This window comes from Papaver somniferum, chromosome 3 (genome assembly GCF_003573695.1).
Source record: "Papaver somniferum cultivar HN1 chromosome 3, ASM357369v1, whole genome shotgun sequence".
In the NCBI taxonomy this organism is placed as follows: domain Eukaryota; kingdom Viridiplantae; phylum Streptophyta; class Magnoliopsida; order Ranunculales; family Papaveraceae; genus Papaver; species Papaver somniferum.
This window is the reverse complement of record NC_039360.1, coordinates 216,827,394-216,843,109: the sequence shown is the minus strand read 5'-3', so window position 1 is coordinate 216,843,109 and position 15,716 is coordinate 216,827,394.

Sequence of the window (15,716 nt, the reverse complement as noted above, 5' to 3'; positions counted from 1 at the left end):
AGCGACGGACAAAATATCAGACTAAATCCTTAAAAAAGAATTGGTATTGTAACGCAACGGGAGAAGAGACGTTCATCAAAATCCGTTTTGGCTGTTGGGCGCTATTATAAGATACGTCTGGCTGGACATGGGCTTGGGCGCACTTTCTAACTACGCCGGACACCGACGCAACTAATACTTGCGTCGGATGCAACTTCTAAATATGCCTAGCAATTAATACGGACGCCTACACCCAATGCGCTCACTATACTCACGCCTCCATTTGGTCATAGTCTGTGTCGGTTTCTAAATCTGGCTCACGTCGACTCAATTTGGCTATGGTCTCGAAATCTGGTTGTGGTTGTGGGCGCTCTAAGGCCGGTTCTTATTATGTATAGTACTAGCCCTTAACCCATGCCGTAATGTTGGTTCATTTTTAATATATCGTATAATTTGTGTCCCGAATACTTATCAACTCCTTATGATTTAATATGGGTTTGTCATAAAAATAGTCGGGATTTTCCTCTTTTTTTCTTGTTTTTTTCCTTTAATATTTTACCGCCGGAGATTTGCTCAAACGAAAGAAATATAGTCTTAACTTCCAAACATTTTTTTATTTAGGTTCATTGCTTATGATGAGATAATGCTCTACATGAACATGGAATTTTAAATATTTTTTGGAAATATGTCGCCAGCAGCGCTCATCTCAGTGAAATCAACTAATCAATATCGTCCATAAAAGTCTCCCCGTGCTCCTATTTCTCTCCAGCTGACTCATCTATCATGGTCATGTTGTCGATCCTCCAAATAGGCAGAGAATAATTTTTTTTTTTTGCATCGAGCGGATGATACAAACTCTGCAATGTGACATGATTTTCCTGTAGTTTTTCAACACCCATTAGATGACAATGTTTAAAATGTGTAGCAATTACCTTTTCGAAGGGATTTTATATATGCAAACCTCTTCCATTAAATCTTCAACGAAGTATTGTGCCCAGCAGTTCGTCTTAACTAAGGCTTTGGTAACTTCAAAAGTCTTGGACATTTTGTCACTTCCATATGTTCATACCTTCACTTGGAATACTATTTGGCGACACATTACCTCATAAAGAACCTTGAACACATATTGTACTCCCTGATCCTATTTCAAATTTATAGCTTGTCAATAGATCCTTTACTAAAAGTTGACATTTTCTACGTTGAATATTTTATAAAAAAATTTATGCTATTGTGGATCGTTGCTTTCTAAGATTGTAGTTTTCAAAATTGGCCTCTTCAAGTCCCACGGATTTCTAACTTTATATATCCTGTTTGTTTTTAACATTTTAGTTAGCCATATTATGTTTGTTACTAACTTTAAACTTGATGTCATCTTCTACTGTGAACTTTATGTGAATTCAGAATCAAAATAGTTATACCTCTTTCATTCGTATCAAGCAATCCGTCGTATATCCCAACAATTCTTCTGCAACAATTCCTTTCTTTTGCCGTTTCCGGACCATCGGTAGCCATTATTATCAACCGCAATCTGTCCTATTTTTGTTGATGTTATGTATTTGCAATGTTCATTTTTCTTAAATAAAATGATTGTGGAAAAACTAAAAAAAAAAAAAACATAAGTATTACATCGGGTCTAAGTTACTATATCCAAAATACTTCAGACACTGCTTCTGGTGCTTTGTTTCCCCAAATTCATCGTTGCATTCCAGACAGTACATGCAACATCAATCATTTGCGAAGTGAGCTATTTGCGAAAGTGTGGTCAATGTATCCCTTACCTGTAATAATAATAACAACACGTCAATTTTTTTCAAGGCGTCCAGTTGTAAATGGTATGAATCTAATAGATTTGAATTGTACCTCAATCTTAGATATCACCTTCTTCTCACATAACATAGCAATTGAGGAAGGACAAATCTTGACCACTCTTTACATAGGCAGAATTAGCCAAACTATATTTTGAAATTGTCTTACGTGGAAATTATTATTAATCCATATTTTAGTCGGATCCTATCGAAATCGATCTAATTAGTCCTATAGAAAGTTAATCTTAAATTTTTGACCTTATTTCTTGACCAAATTATTGAAGTATTCTCAGTCATGTTCTGCTTTGTGTGATCTACCCATCTATATCTACTCTACCTTCTAACCCAGTGAATGAAACCTATACATATTGATCCGTAATTTGATATTGTTGATTTGTAATCAAGAGGTCGCATGATTTGAGAATGTAAAATATAAAAAATATTCTATAAACATCGAAGGCGAAATTTAGATTTGTGATTTAGAGTTTTTTATGATGATTTTGATGAACAAACATAATTTTCGAACAAATATTTTAGAATGCAAATGCATTTTGCCGGTCAATAATGTTTTATATCGGGAATTGAGTAAAAGTTGTTGTCTTTATAGGTAGTTGTCGCGAAACAACTCGACATTGATGGTCTTTCAGGAAAAAAAGAAGTAATAGTACTTGAGAGAGCGATAATGTTCTCTTACGCGGGTACATCAATTGCCTTTATATAATACGGATACCATTTCGGTGATCCAACAATCATGATCATATTGTCTTATACATTCCGGTATCATCCTCGAAATATTTGATTTTTGTCCTTATCAATGGTGCTAAAAACAACCAATTACATCTTTCACAATACAATGTTGCATGTTTTATGAAGTTTTTTTTTTTACTCGGTCAATAAAACTCACTAAAAAGAAAAAACTATTATTATCCACTACTATTACCAACACCCTCCACCACCATTATTTCTTCCACCAATAGTTATGTTACCGCCTCCACCATTCACAAACACCCGCCACCGTTTATACTAACCCTAATTCCACTACCACCATTAGAATTAATATAGCTTTTAGTACAATTATTTATTAATAAAATTATGTATTTATGTTAGATTATTAAAGGGACATTTATAATAGAAATTTAATTACTCATTATGAACAATCAATGAGACACTAATTAATAAAATATATAAAAATGGTTAAGTTAAACAAACCCCAGCTATAAATTTATCTTTACCAAGGACAAATCCTGACCACTCTTTACATAGACAAATCGATAATAAATAATTTCATATGTTCTGATCTTGATTCGTGTCGTTCGTTTATTTATTACATAACATGGCAATTGGTTGCACCAATTTTTTAAAATGGACATGTGTTTTATCGAGTTTATTTTAACATTAGAATGATCAACCAAGTTTTATACTTTATGAAATAACGTTACATATTTTGTGGCATTACGAAATTAGCATAATATGTTTTTGTTCACCAATACCCGCCACCACCATAAAACCATATGAATCCATTTTTTTTATCCACCACCACCTAGTGGCAGAGCCAAGGGTTGACTAACCTGGCTCTAACCCCTTAAATTTATACTAACTACATAAATTTTTTAGTTTATTTTATAAATAGTACTTTGTCCATATATATTTATGGTTTAGTCCACCAAAGTTTGGATTTTTTTTTTTTTTTTAAATTAGGCTTCCTTAATGTCAACTTTTGACTCCACGACTGCCACCATCACTGCCGCCCACCCCATTTAGGTTGTTGGACGCAATTCTAATTTTCAATCACAAATGCCATGTATGAGGTTTAGATTGAAAAAAATGTCGTCAATTGATTAGTTTCATTATTTTTTTTCCATGTATATATTCTTTTTTGTATCGCAATCAATTTTATTTTAACGTTAAAAAATCATGATTTATACGATATAGTACCAAAGATAACAGGGGTACCATTTGGGTGATCCAACTACGATCATGAAAATATTATCTTGTATGATATCATCCCTGAAATATACGGTACATTCCTTTATCAAAAGTGTTAAAAACAACCAACCACATCTTCCACACTACGATGTTATCGATGTTGTAACGACAACATAAAATTAATATTGTCCAGCACTACTCACCGTCACTACTTATTCCACCACAAACCAGGGGCGGAGCCAGGATTTTGAGGAAAGAGGGAGAAAAAATTCTTGGCAAGTTGGATACATGTGAAAAATGGACTTTGTATCCCATTTTATGATAAAAGAACAAAAGTAAATATAATTGTGCTTGGCACCGCCCTTAACCACCACTAATCTTTCGGCCTCCACCACTTATACTATTCATTGTCGTCAAAAATGTCTATTGATATTATTTGTCAAAATTACTTATTAATAGAAATAAATATTACAATGAATTAAAAAACATTTATAATTAAAAAATGATTAGTCATTTATTATGAGCAATTAGTGAAACACTAATTAATAAAACACTTTATAATGAATAGATTATTTATTATGTGCAATTAGTGACTAATTAATAAAACAATTATGATATTTAAGTTGAACAAACCACCACCGTTGATTTATCTTTTCTAATAATTCCAGCCAAGGTGGATCACTGGTTAGAGGCCACTCTTATGACACAGTAGGTCATGAGTTCGAAGCTCCCCGTTATAATTTTTGAAAATCCATATCTTGACTTGAGTATTCATTTTTCATTCATAATATTGGAATTAATGCTAGGCGTGGTAGTTGTAGGGGATGGTCAGAAGAACCACATCCCTTGATTTATCTTTGTCTAGACAAATCCTGACCACCACTAACACAGGCTAACTTATCCTAGCTTTGTTTCGTACTAATGGTATCAATTTTAATTTGTCATGTCATATCTCAATGCCAGCATTTATGAATGTGAACACTGAAATAACGATGGTAACTTCATGTTCACAAACAATATTTGCAGAGTCAATGAAGATATAATAATGATAAAGATAATTACAAAGGATTATCTAGTATGGGTATTAGAGACTTTGAGCCGTCGGGATCGTCCTTGTCTCTCTTCATAGGCAGATCTATGAATACATAATGATGCACAATATAAGTGTATGAAAGATAGTAGAAGCATAAAGTAAATGAGACAGCTATTTACGTGGTTCATCACTAAGGTCTACGTCCACGGGGGTTTGCTTTTTCACTATGTATTAAGTAAGGTTACAATGGTTAGTCGAATGACTCTGAGTTGGGAATGATGCTGGGAGAAACCAGATAAAACTCATACTTACTCTTACAATTTCTCTCTCTTCAACTATAGTTCTCTCTCTAAATTTGGTCGACCCCTTCTCATTTAATGGAGTTGGGTATTTATAGGCTTCTTTCATGGGGCCCTCCTCTTTGAGATAGTCTTTCCTTATCGTCTTGGTTGGCGTGTCGATCCCGATGATTCTTCGTCCGGATCCGATGATGTCCAACGATATCCTAATACTACGATGACTTGTCTATGCTTCTTCCATTGAAATGTCGACACTTAACCTAGGTGTGTAGCTTTTAATGCGGGTGGTTGGGTCAGTCTGCACGCCTCAGACAGTTGTTGACTCCAAGGTAGTTAATTTCGGATTCCGGTTTATCTCGGTCCCGAGCGAGACACTGGTACAACGTTGTCTCGGGGAGATTCCGTTTTCAAATTTCGGTGTAATTACGGTTCCAACTTTTATAATAAGAAGTGTTTGTTGCCAGGTTCAATTAATTCCAATCCTAGTTTGAGTCAGACTAGAAGATTGAGGGACTATTGACCCACTTAAAAGAAACATAGTATTAGTAAATCTGGTTGTTCACCTTCCTCATCATCAACACCAAATGATAATTTTAGGTCAAGAAATTCAAACACAACAACAAGCAATAATACTAGTGAGTGAATTAATCTGTTTAATTTTGTACTTGAGATTAATCCACTCAATTTAAAAAAAAAATTATATATATATATATTCCGGCCGAAATTCCGACCGAAAAACGCGTTTTCGGCCGAAATTTTCGCAAAGATTTCGTCCGGCCGAAATTAACAAAATCTAGTCTTCTTGGACCGAAATCCGGAATTTCGCCGAAATTTCGGCCGAGATGGCCGAAATCGACTACATAGGTTGACTCATGTGTCAGCTGTGCTTCCTCCCGCTCTTCCGATATGGATCTTCCTTGGGATGATAAAAAGTAACCCCACAGATCTTTGTACGGTGCTTTGCGATAGTTTTATCATCAGGTGCTCCTTGATTCGATATCGTCGGATCCGCATGATGATGGATACGTGGTAGATCGATGGTGATACATGCCTCTCGGGTGTTACAACGTGGCATCACCGGTTTGATGCTCCTCTTGGTGATGGAATATACATGTCTTCTTCTTGACACATGGTTAATCATAAGTTATGTCTATACAATTGCCCTTTACTTTTAAGTTTGAAGTTGGTCAAAGTTTGAAGAAAACTGTCTTCACAGTCTCCTCCTCTTCTCGCAATAGCTTCCCCTAGATTTTAGGGCACGTTTCCCACTTCTAGAATTTACTCCTTCTTCATTTATTACAATTATAAATATGTAAGAAAGTCAAGGGATATTAAATTTTATTCTCATTATCTGTCGTCTTCATTCTCATTCTTTATTTTCTTTCTTTCCCCTGAGAAACTTTATTCTTCCTCTTTTTGTTCTTTTTCTCTAAACTGCTACTGATACTCGCTTCTTCAAACACTGCCCCATATTTGTTCTAACAAGATTAGATCTTCTTCGTTATTCTTTGTTATTTATTGCGACTGTTACCTGGTCATCTCTAAGATATTTTGATTTCGCCATTGTTACAGGTATGTAGTTCTTCTCTGCACATTGATCATTTTTACCCCTATTATTCTCTGGGTTTTGTGATGAAGAACATAATATACAAAAGTATAAATACTTTCCCTTGTTCTTCATCACAAAGTCTGGAGCCATTTTGTTGATTGTTATAATGTTGTTTTTCTGTGTTCTTGGTGAAAACTGATGACCTCAGATCTATTTTGTGACCTTCGTTTCTTCCTCTGCCCCTTTTAGGTAATTATGGCTGGTAGTGATCGTAATCGGGTTCCTTATAAATCTCCTCTGACAAGGCCTTACAGATCTCCTCCAATTAGAAGTCCCGATATATTATCTCCGAAGGGTGGTCCGTCTAGATCTTCCCAACCAGATCTTCGTACTTGTAGGACCTCTTCGTCGTCTGACCCTAAAGCTCATTCTCAAAAGAAATGGGATCAACCGAGGGGTTCTCGCTATGTGGTTAATCGTCCTACCGACAAGTCTTCCTTACAACGCTCAGAGCCGTTGGATGTTCATCCAATTCTTTCTGTTGCTCCTTCGCCTTTCTAGAACCCTAAGATCTCGCTGAAAGCTGGCAATTTGAAAGAAACTTCGTCTAAGAACCCCTTGCCGAAGGATGTGGACTTGCCGAGAAATCTGTCGATGAAGAGGAAGGCTTCAGATATGAGTCCACTGAAGAAGTCGTCATCGTGTAAAACATCGTCTGATGGGGTTGCTCCTTTTGGGAAAGCTGCTCCAGCTTCGAAGAAGAAGAAGAGAGTTACCTTCAAGCATATTGATCGTGAAGAGTTTAAGGTGAAACACGGTCTTGAGAACTTTGAGGTTCGTTTTTATAATCAGGGGGCGTGATCTTACTTATGATATGATCAAGAATTATAAATACGATGCCTTTCATCTCCTGCCGACCGTGGGAGCCTTCGAGGCTGGTTTGATGTTGAACTTGTATAAGTGGGGATACTCCTTCTATTACGACGTCTTGGTTGATCGTGAGGGTTCTACTTATCATACCCATTGTCGTTCGGTAGTTCAGCTAAGTGGGAACTATCTTCAGACTCTTCGTGAATGCTACCTTTGGAGCAAGGGTGAGGCGCTGATGACGTGTTATACTCCCAATACCGAGGAGAAAAGTTTGTACACCCCTGCGAACTTTAATGCTTCTTTCGGGGACTACGTCAATTGTAGGAATCGAAATCCGTGGAGTATTGGTCTTCGCACAATGGCTGCTTCTCAAGGTGAAGTTCGTCTTTTGAGTGAGGTGAGTGATTCGAATCTTCGGTTCGTCCCTGGCACCCCTGCTAACTTTAATGCTTCTTTCGGGGACTACGTCAATTGTAGGAACCGAAATCCGTGGAGTGTTGGTCTTCTCACAATGACTGCTTCTCAAGGTGAAGTTCGTCTTTTGAGTGAGGTGAGTGATTCGAAGCTTCGGTTCGTCCCTGGCACCGAAGGAACTGATAATCCAGAGCTCTTTCCTTTCAAGGAACGTCTTCGTCGTGATCATGACTATGAGTGGCACGCCACTCCTCTTGAAGTCATTGGTCCTTGGGCTCATGGTTGGGTCCCCGATCCACATGGATGGCAACCTATCGCTGGTAGCAAGCCTCGTGAGGGTGCCCCATTTTGTTATGGTGACTTATATTCTTGGTAATTAAATTTTGCTAGTATGAATTTTGACTAGGCTGTCGATGTTGCTGATGCTGGGGAAGAAGAGAGTTTTGATGCAGCTCTTCCTCCGAAGGGTACTGCTACTGTCAAGGTATGATTCCTTATAATAATACGTGGTATGTGTATGTTTTCCCTTGGAATCAGAGATTGATCATGTTGCTTATTCCAGGTTTCGAGGAAGAAAAAGATTGGGCATGTTCAGTCCTCTACCGCTGATTTTGAGGAAACGGAGATCCCTGAGGTTACCATCCCGGTTAATGACGAAGGGGGCTCTGACAACAAGGAAGTTACCGATGAAGAGGAGTGTATTGATACTTCCTCGCACAATCATGAAGATGATGAAGATATTGGTGACCGAGATGGTGGAGAAAAAGCCGCTCTTAAAGGTCAAGTGAACAATCCTACAAGCGATCCCAATCCTACTCCTTCTTCTTGTCAAAAAGAAGGAGGACGCTAATCTTCAATCAACGATCCCTGCGCCAATAAATTCTTCGGATCCCAACCAAGAATTTTCCGTTGGAAAAATCTACTCTGCTGTCAAGGTATGATTCCTTATAATAATACATGGTATGTGTATGTTTGCCTCTGGAATCAGAGATTGATCATGTTGCTTATTCCAGGTCTCGAGGAAGAAAAAGATTGGGCATGTTCAGTCCTCTACCGCTGATGTTGAGGAAACGGAGATCCCTGAGATTACCATCCCGGTTAATGACGAAGGGGGCTCTGACGAAGAGGAAGTTACCGATGAATAGGAGCGTATTGATACTTCCTCGCACAATCATGGAGATGATGAAGATATTGGTGACCTAGATGGTGGAGAAAAAGCCGCTCTTAAAGGTCATGTGAACAATCCTACAAGCGATCCCAATCCTACTCCTTCTTCTTGTCAAAGGAACGAGGACGCTGATCTTCAATCAGCGATCCCTGAGCCAATAAATTCTTCGGAGCCCAACCAAGAATTTTCCGTTGGAAAAATCTACTCTGCTGGTGGTCAAGTTGATATTGGTGCTGCTATGGGAATAGCTTCGGATTTCTCACTGCTATCTCCGAACGATGACTGGGAGTTTGTAGCTGAGGACGATGGTGAAGAAGAAGAGGAGAGTTATGACGGCGAGGATGCTGAGTTCGTGCTGTTGAAAAAGTCGAAGGTAAAAAGGATGTCGTGGGTAAGAAGACTGCTGCTAGTGGTGAGGCTGCTGCTGGCGTATCTTCTGAAGGATTTGTAAATGTTGTGATGCGCGACGGAGATGATGTGACCTTTAACTGGTTGATTAAGAAAGGTCCGATAAATGTGCCCCATCCCGCTCCCGTGATTCCTGGGGAAAGGGATTTTGATGCTTTAACACGTCAGCAGATGTCGCTATCGTCTCGTGATGATGTTGCTGAAATATGGAACCGGGACCTACTACTTCTAGCCTTCTAGTTGATTCACCTTCTTCTATCTCTGACATGATGGCCATAGCTGACGGGTATCAATATGGTTTCCCTCAACAACGTATTCTGAGGTGAGATGTTGTATTTTCTTCTTGGCGGAGTAGTGCAGTCTCCTTTTATTGGTGATTATTATTTGCCCCTGGTCTTTAGAGCTAAGGCTCTTAAGCTGGATGAGAAGCTACGTCAGAGAGACGATGAGATAAATTCTGCTACGTCAGAGGGACGATGAGATAATTTAATTTAAAAGAGGGGTCTAAAAGAAGGAGGATATTTTCACACTTTTATTCTCATACTATCTTACATTTTAAGTGTCTTTTTCGTGAATAAAAAATAAATAGTACCGAGTTTGAAGCTAATATTCTAGAGATATATAGTTCTCTTGTAAATATATACATACCTACTAAAAATGAGTATATTTCTAGATGCATAACGCCATCATCTACTGCTTTGAAAATAAATCGTTGAAAATTAATGGATTTTTAACCATCGAAATTGAGATTGGTAGATGGTGATGAGGTTTAGTATATCGGAACACGCTTATTTTTTATTCACAAAAAAACACCTAATGTGTAAGATAATGTAAGAATTAACATGTGGTGTATAATTAATAATTGCCTATTGATTTAATTGAAGCTAGGTCAGAATATTATTTGTCAAAACGTGATAAACATGTATGTTTATTGACCCTTGTGTTGTTAATGGGGTGGTATATACCAAACGTGCTAGTTTACGGAATTTCCTTTAAACGTGAATTATTAGCAATGCAGTGATTTATTTTCCATCGGTATAGTAAGCTGAATTTGGTTTCTTAACTCATTTAAATAATTTCCTAATGTCTGTTTTTAATACACTACACTTTATTTAGAGAATTTAGTTTTTTTAACTGTAGAGAAAATCTCCCAATGTCTATTCTCTGTAAAGTATACATTCCACTTTAAGTATTGTGTTATATAGAAGTCCCTGCCACGCACTCCTCGCCTATAGCCCCACCATTTTCCCCATAACGTGACCAATTCCAAATCCCAAATCTGGCAGCCGTGAACTCTTTGGGGACATGTGGTGAGATCTGGGCTAAATATCATGGACCAACAGGGGAACAACATGTCACGTTGGGAAATATAGTTGTCATGTTTATAACTATATATTTTTGAGTCGTAGAGATTATTCGCATTCAGTTCCTGTACTTGTTATTTGTGTTAGACAGATGTTCAAAAAATGTCATCATGAAAAAATTAGTTGTCTACAAAAAAGAGTTTAATCGCTCAAAAATACATTCATTCTGAAAATGATCAACAATATGTGAATTAATCATTTCAAAATGATTATCTAACGTTTTTGATGCCTTTTTATATAAACTCTATAAACTAAAAGCATTATAAAACCTCGTTTCTCCTACACCTGCAATCATCTACTTAGCCACCAATGCATTTATTAAACTACTCCACAAATGCATATATTAAACTACTCCACAATTAAGATTTTGAGAAAAATTATAGAAGCTATCAAAAGTGTAAAGTAAAATATTTAATTTGGGAGTCACAAGTAGTTAGAACAATTGTTATTTCCAATGGATGTCACTCCGTAACTACAAAGATGTCTGATTAGTACCTTGATGCCTCCCAGTGACTTGTAGGCTATGAACAATGTTACTACCATTATTCTAGTAGCAACAACCAAACAAACAAGATCATTGGATCTTATTTTAAATCATAAAACAGCAAGTAGAAGATGAATTTAAACAAATAAATAACAATAATTTCACATAACAATAATTTACGTGGTTCGACATCGGAGTGTCTACATCCACGGGAGGGTAAAAGAAAGTTTTATTATGATTTTTATCTGTTACAAGGGTGATGATCCCCACTAATGATGATGAAGTTCAGTGAAAGTTTCAATAACGAAGGTATAACGAAGATGTAACGAAGGTATAACGAAGGTAAAACGAAGGTAACAAAGGTATTACGAAGATAGAACGAAGGTAAAACGAAGGTTACTAAGGTAAAACTAAGGTTACTAAGGTAAAACGAAGGTATAACGAAGGTTCCGAAGGTAAACCGAAGATAGAAGATAGAACGAAGGTAGTAATACTACCCAGCTATTATTCCTCTCTTCAGAGGTATTGGGTTTCTTACTCCTCCCTCTTTCTTCCACTCCAAAAGTCCTCCCATTCTCTTCCTTATCTTCCCCTCTTTATAAGGAAAAGGGATGTTAGTTATTTACAAAAATGACATCTGCTTAGATTCTAAGCTAACTTAGAACTGATTCGGTGTGCGCCGTTGTATGCTTATATCCAACTGCGACTTATAATCACCGTCCACGTGTACGATGCATGATTTGGTATCTACAATTTGCCCCTTTTCTTGAGGGTCGATGATAAGCGATCCTTAAGAAAAATTCCTCTCACCATAATCGTTCATGCTTCGGTTGTTGTTTCCTTCGGCCGCTCCTTGTCGAAAGGTTCTGCATTCTTATCGTACTGGTACAAGCACTCTTCGTGGCTTGTTCTTTTTTGGTATTTGGTATTGACATTTTCAATACCCGGCTTGGTGCTTGTCCGTTGCATGCTTCAAGTTGAAAACGCTTTGTAAGGCCGGTTGAGCAGCAACAACCTATACATCGTAGCGTCGACAACTTTTACTTTACAACACCGTATTATTTGGGGTCACAGGGCCTCGTAGGATTACTCAAATTTATCTGGCACAAAAATGTAAGTGGACGACATTTCGTATGAGTTTTTTGTATTATAATAAATAAGGTAAATTCATCGTATGATCAATAACAAATTTATTAAGTATTTGTATGGTTTGATCTTGCCCCTGCATTGTGGGGAATCGTAAATCCATTGTCGCAGAGGTAAGATGAGTGTTTGAACTTGTCACTCCGTTGGCCAATTTCGGGCCAGGAGATTACCGAACGGTGGGGATTAAAAAATCTCCCGGAGACGTGGTGTAAACCTGAATGTTTTGCAAACACCCGTTCCGATGAGCTGCCAAAGGCATGTCATGTTGGGTATCTCTTTCTTATGGAAGCCTTCCCCATGGTCATACACTCATAGACACTTACGGGGGAGTCCAGAGAGATTGTGTGCAAGCACTTTCCCTAGTATGATGATATGAGACCGGAGGTGCTTGCCCCGGTTCTCCATTATATGCATTAGTATCCAAAAACGTATCCAATTTATGGGAATATATGCATTATTCAGAATTGAAATGTATCAAATGCATATAACAATGTATGCTAATATAAACAAGATGCAAGGGGTCTAAATATTTGCAAACTTTTTTTTTGGGTGTGATGTATGCCCCGTTTTGGTTTTGGAAGCTGGTTGTCGAAGCTTGTGAAAGCAAAAGTAATCGCCCCGCTACTGTCAATGGTTGCAAGGCTTATGCTATATGTGTACCCCTTGTGATTGGGACAATAATTGTCTTCGCGCCGCTGGGGTGTGTGGATATGTATTTCTATATACAAATTTGGCATTGTTGGGCTTGAATTGCACCCTTTAATTATTCCGGAATTGAGCCTTGTAACGGTTAGTGGTGGTGCGCCTTCAGCTGCGTCCCCTAGTTGAGCATATGCTAGCTACTTTGCTAACTGCTTCAAATTGAACAAACTCACACATTGTTGATGGCGTTGATGAACTTTTCTCGTCCTTGTTGTGCCTTTTCATCCTTGCTTCGGCTTTGGTGTGATGAGTCTATATCTTATAAATCAAGTGCCTACACAGATAAAAACCGAAAAGAACTTGGGAATTTACACTTCATCAGTGGTTACTTCGTCTTCTCCTACATATGATATTTGGGCATGTGAGGTCTCCGGGGGTTGATCACACATTTTTCTGAAGAGAAGGTGCAGTCCTTTCTGAACTGTAGAGCTTAGACATCTGCATAAGCTCTTCAGTCGAGCTAGGGAACTTTCAAAAGTCATCGACTTTCAGAAGTCATCGACTTCTGAGCCATCGTCTTGGTACGTTGGACCATGGTCGTTGTTACTTTCGTCATCATCTTCGGATCGAAAGTGCTTTTTACGTTGGGTAGCTGCGGGTTCACAGGTGTACTCGCCACCCGCGTTACTAAAGATGATTTGTTCAACTCTTTTGATGAAGTTAGCATTAGCTTGTATACCGTGGCAGTATGTTCTTCTCAGCTTGTTCAGGGTAGCAACGTCTTGGCAAGCTGAGCAAAGTATCAAAGGATACTTGGAGTCTTTGTGTAGCATCGTTCCTTGACCTTTAGTCTGAATTATGGTCCGAGCAAGTCCATCGGTATAAGAGGTAACTGGAAGTAGGGGGGACACTTTCCCGTAAGAAAAGATAAGGGATATCGGTCCTTGGAGAAGTACTTTTTAGTACTTCTTAGGTCCTTGGTACGCCTTCATGAAGAGTTGTTCTGATGGTTTGAGTTGCTACCACAAACAAAGCTTTGGCGTTTCGTCAAAATCTGTACTACGAGCTGAGGGCTGGAGCTTTATCTTGCTAAGGTTCTCCCACAAAATTCTCAAATCATATAAACTACGACAGTCTGAGGAAGTATATATACTACGACAAAGTATATATATACTTTGTCATGACTGCCGTACTTTGCGTATGAACGGAAGTATAAAAATCATTCTTATAAAGAATGAAGCATCAACTCTCATATCATCATACTAAGCAATGATGCTTAATGTAAGGCAAGTCCATCGTACTGATACAAAGCTTTCGTCATTAGCTTCGTAATTTGAAGGTTTTGTCATCAGCTTCATATTTTGAAGCTTCGTCCTTAGCTTCGTGTTTTGAAGCTTCGTTAATTATGATGATGTGTTTTGAAGCTTCGTGTTTTGAAGCTTCGTCCTTAGCTTCGTGTTTTGAAGCTTCGTTAACTATAATGACGTGTTTTGAAGCTTCGTTAATTATGATGACATGTTTTGAAGCTTCGTGTTTAGTATGAAGCAACGTCATCATATTTGCATATCGTTACAAGGTCCTTGTATTAGGTATGTAATCCCTGAAACTTTTGATACTTCCATAATTAGTGAATCGAGCCACACTGTCGATATTGGACTTAAGATCATCTCTTTAGATTTCCTTCTTCGCTCCTTGAACTACGATACACTTTGTAGTCCGGGTTAACTTGGATTATTAACATCGAGAATCATATGACTTCGAACCTTGGCTCATCGTCTCCAGGCCTTGGATCTTTGTCTGAGGATTTTGAATCGACATTGCAGGATTATGACAATCAGTTATGAAACATTGGCGTCAATATTCGGTTCTTCAGTTCATCTTTATTCGGCTTAGGGTTTTGGAAAGCACTACTGGCATCGGACTTTGGATGGTGCTCTGTGTCATCGGGGTGGAAGAAGAGTCATTGGGCTTGAGTTGTACGCTGGTAGACCTTGCATCATTGTCCGCCTTGTATCTTCGTGACATGGCAGAGCTTCTTCATCGGCCATGCCCCTTTGGGACATGGCTTTGCATCTTCATCGTCCATGCCCCTTCGTGACATGGATTCGTGACACCGTCGTCGGCCATGCCCCTTCGTGACATGGCAGAGCTTCTTCATCTGCCATGCCCCTTTGTGACATGGCTTCGAATCGTCGTCGGCCATGCACCTTTCATCCGTTGCTTTGAGCTTTATCTTGAACTATAGCACCGAAGGTACACCTCGGGTTTTGGAGGGAAACCTTTGTAATCCTTCGTAAAAGATTTTTATCTTCGTTGCACCCCCAAAGATACTTGGTTGTTGGTCGTATACCTGCAAAGAGATGAACGGTAAAACTTGTCGTAATCCCCTCACTTGGACTGCGGAGCTTAGATCTTCGGGTTGCTTGAATCTTCGTAGTTGAGCTGGGCAGCGGATGGACCATGCTTCGTCATTGTCATCGGTTTGAATTATCAGCATCATCGTTGAGAAACAGGTAAGGCTTCCAGTAAAGTGTAGAGATAATGAGGTAAAAATGATCAATAACGGAGTATACGTTGAAAAACATGTCAAGAATTGATAATAATAATTTGGCATGTTTATTCTTATTCC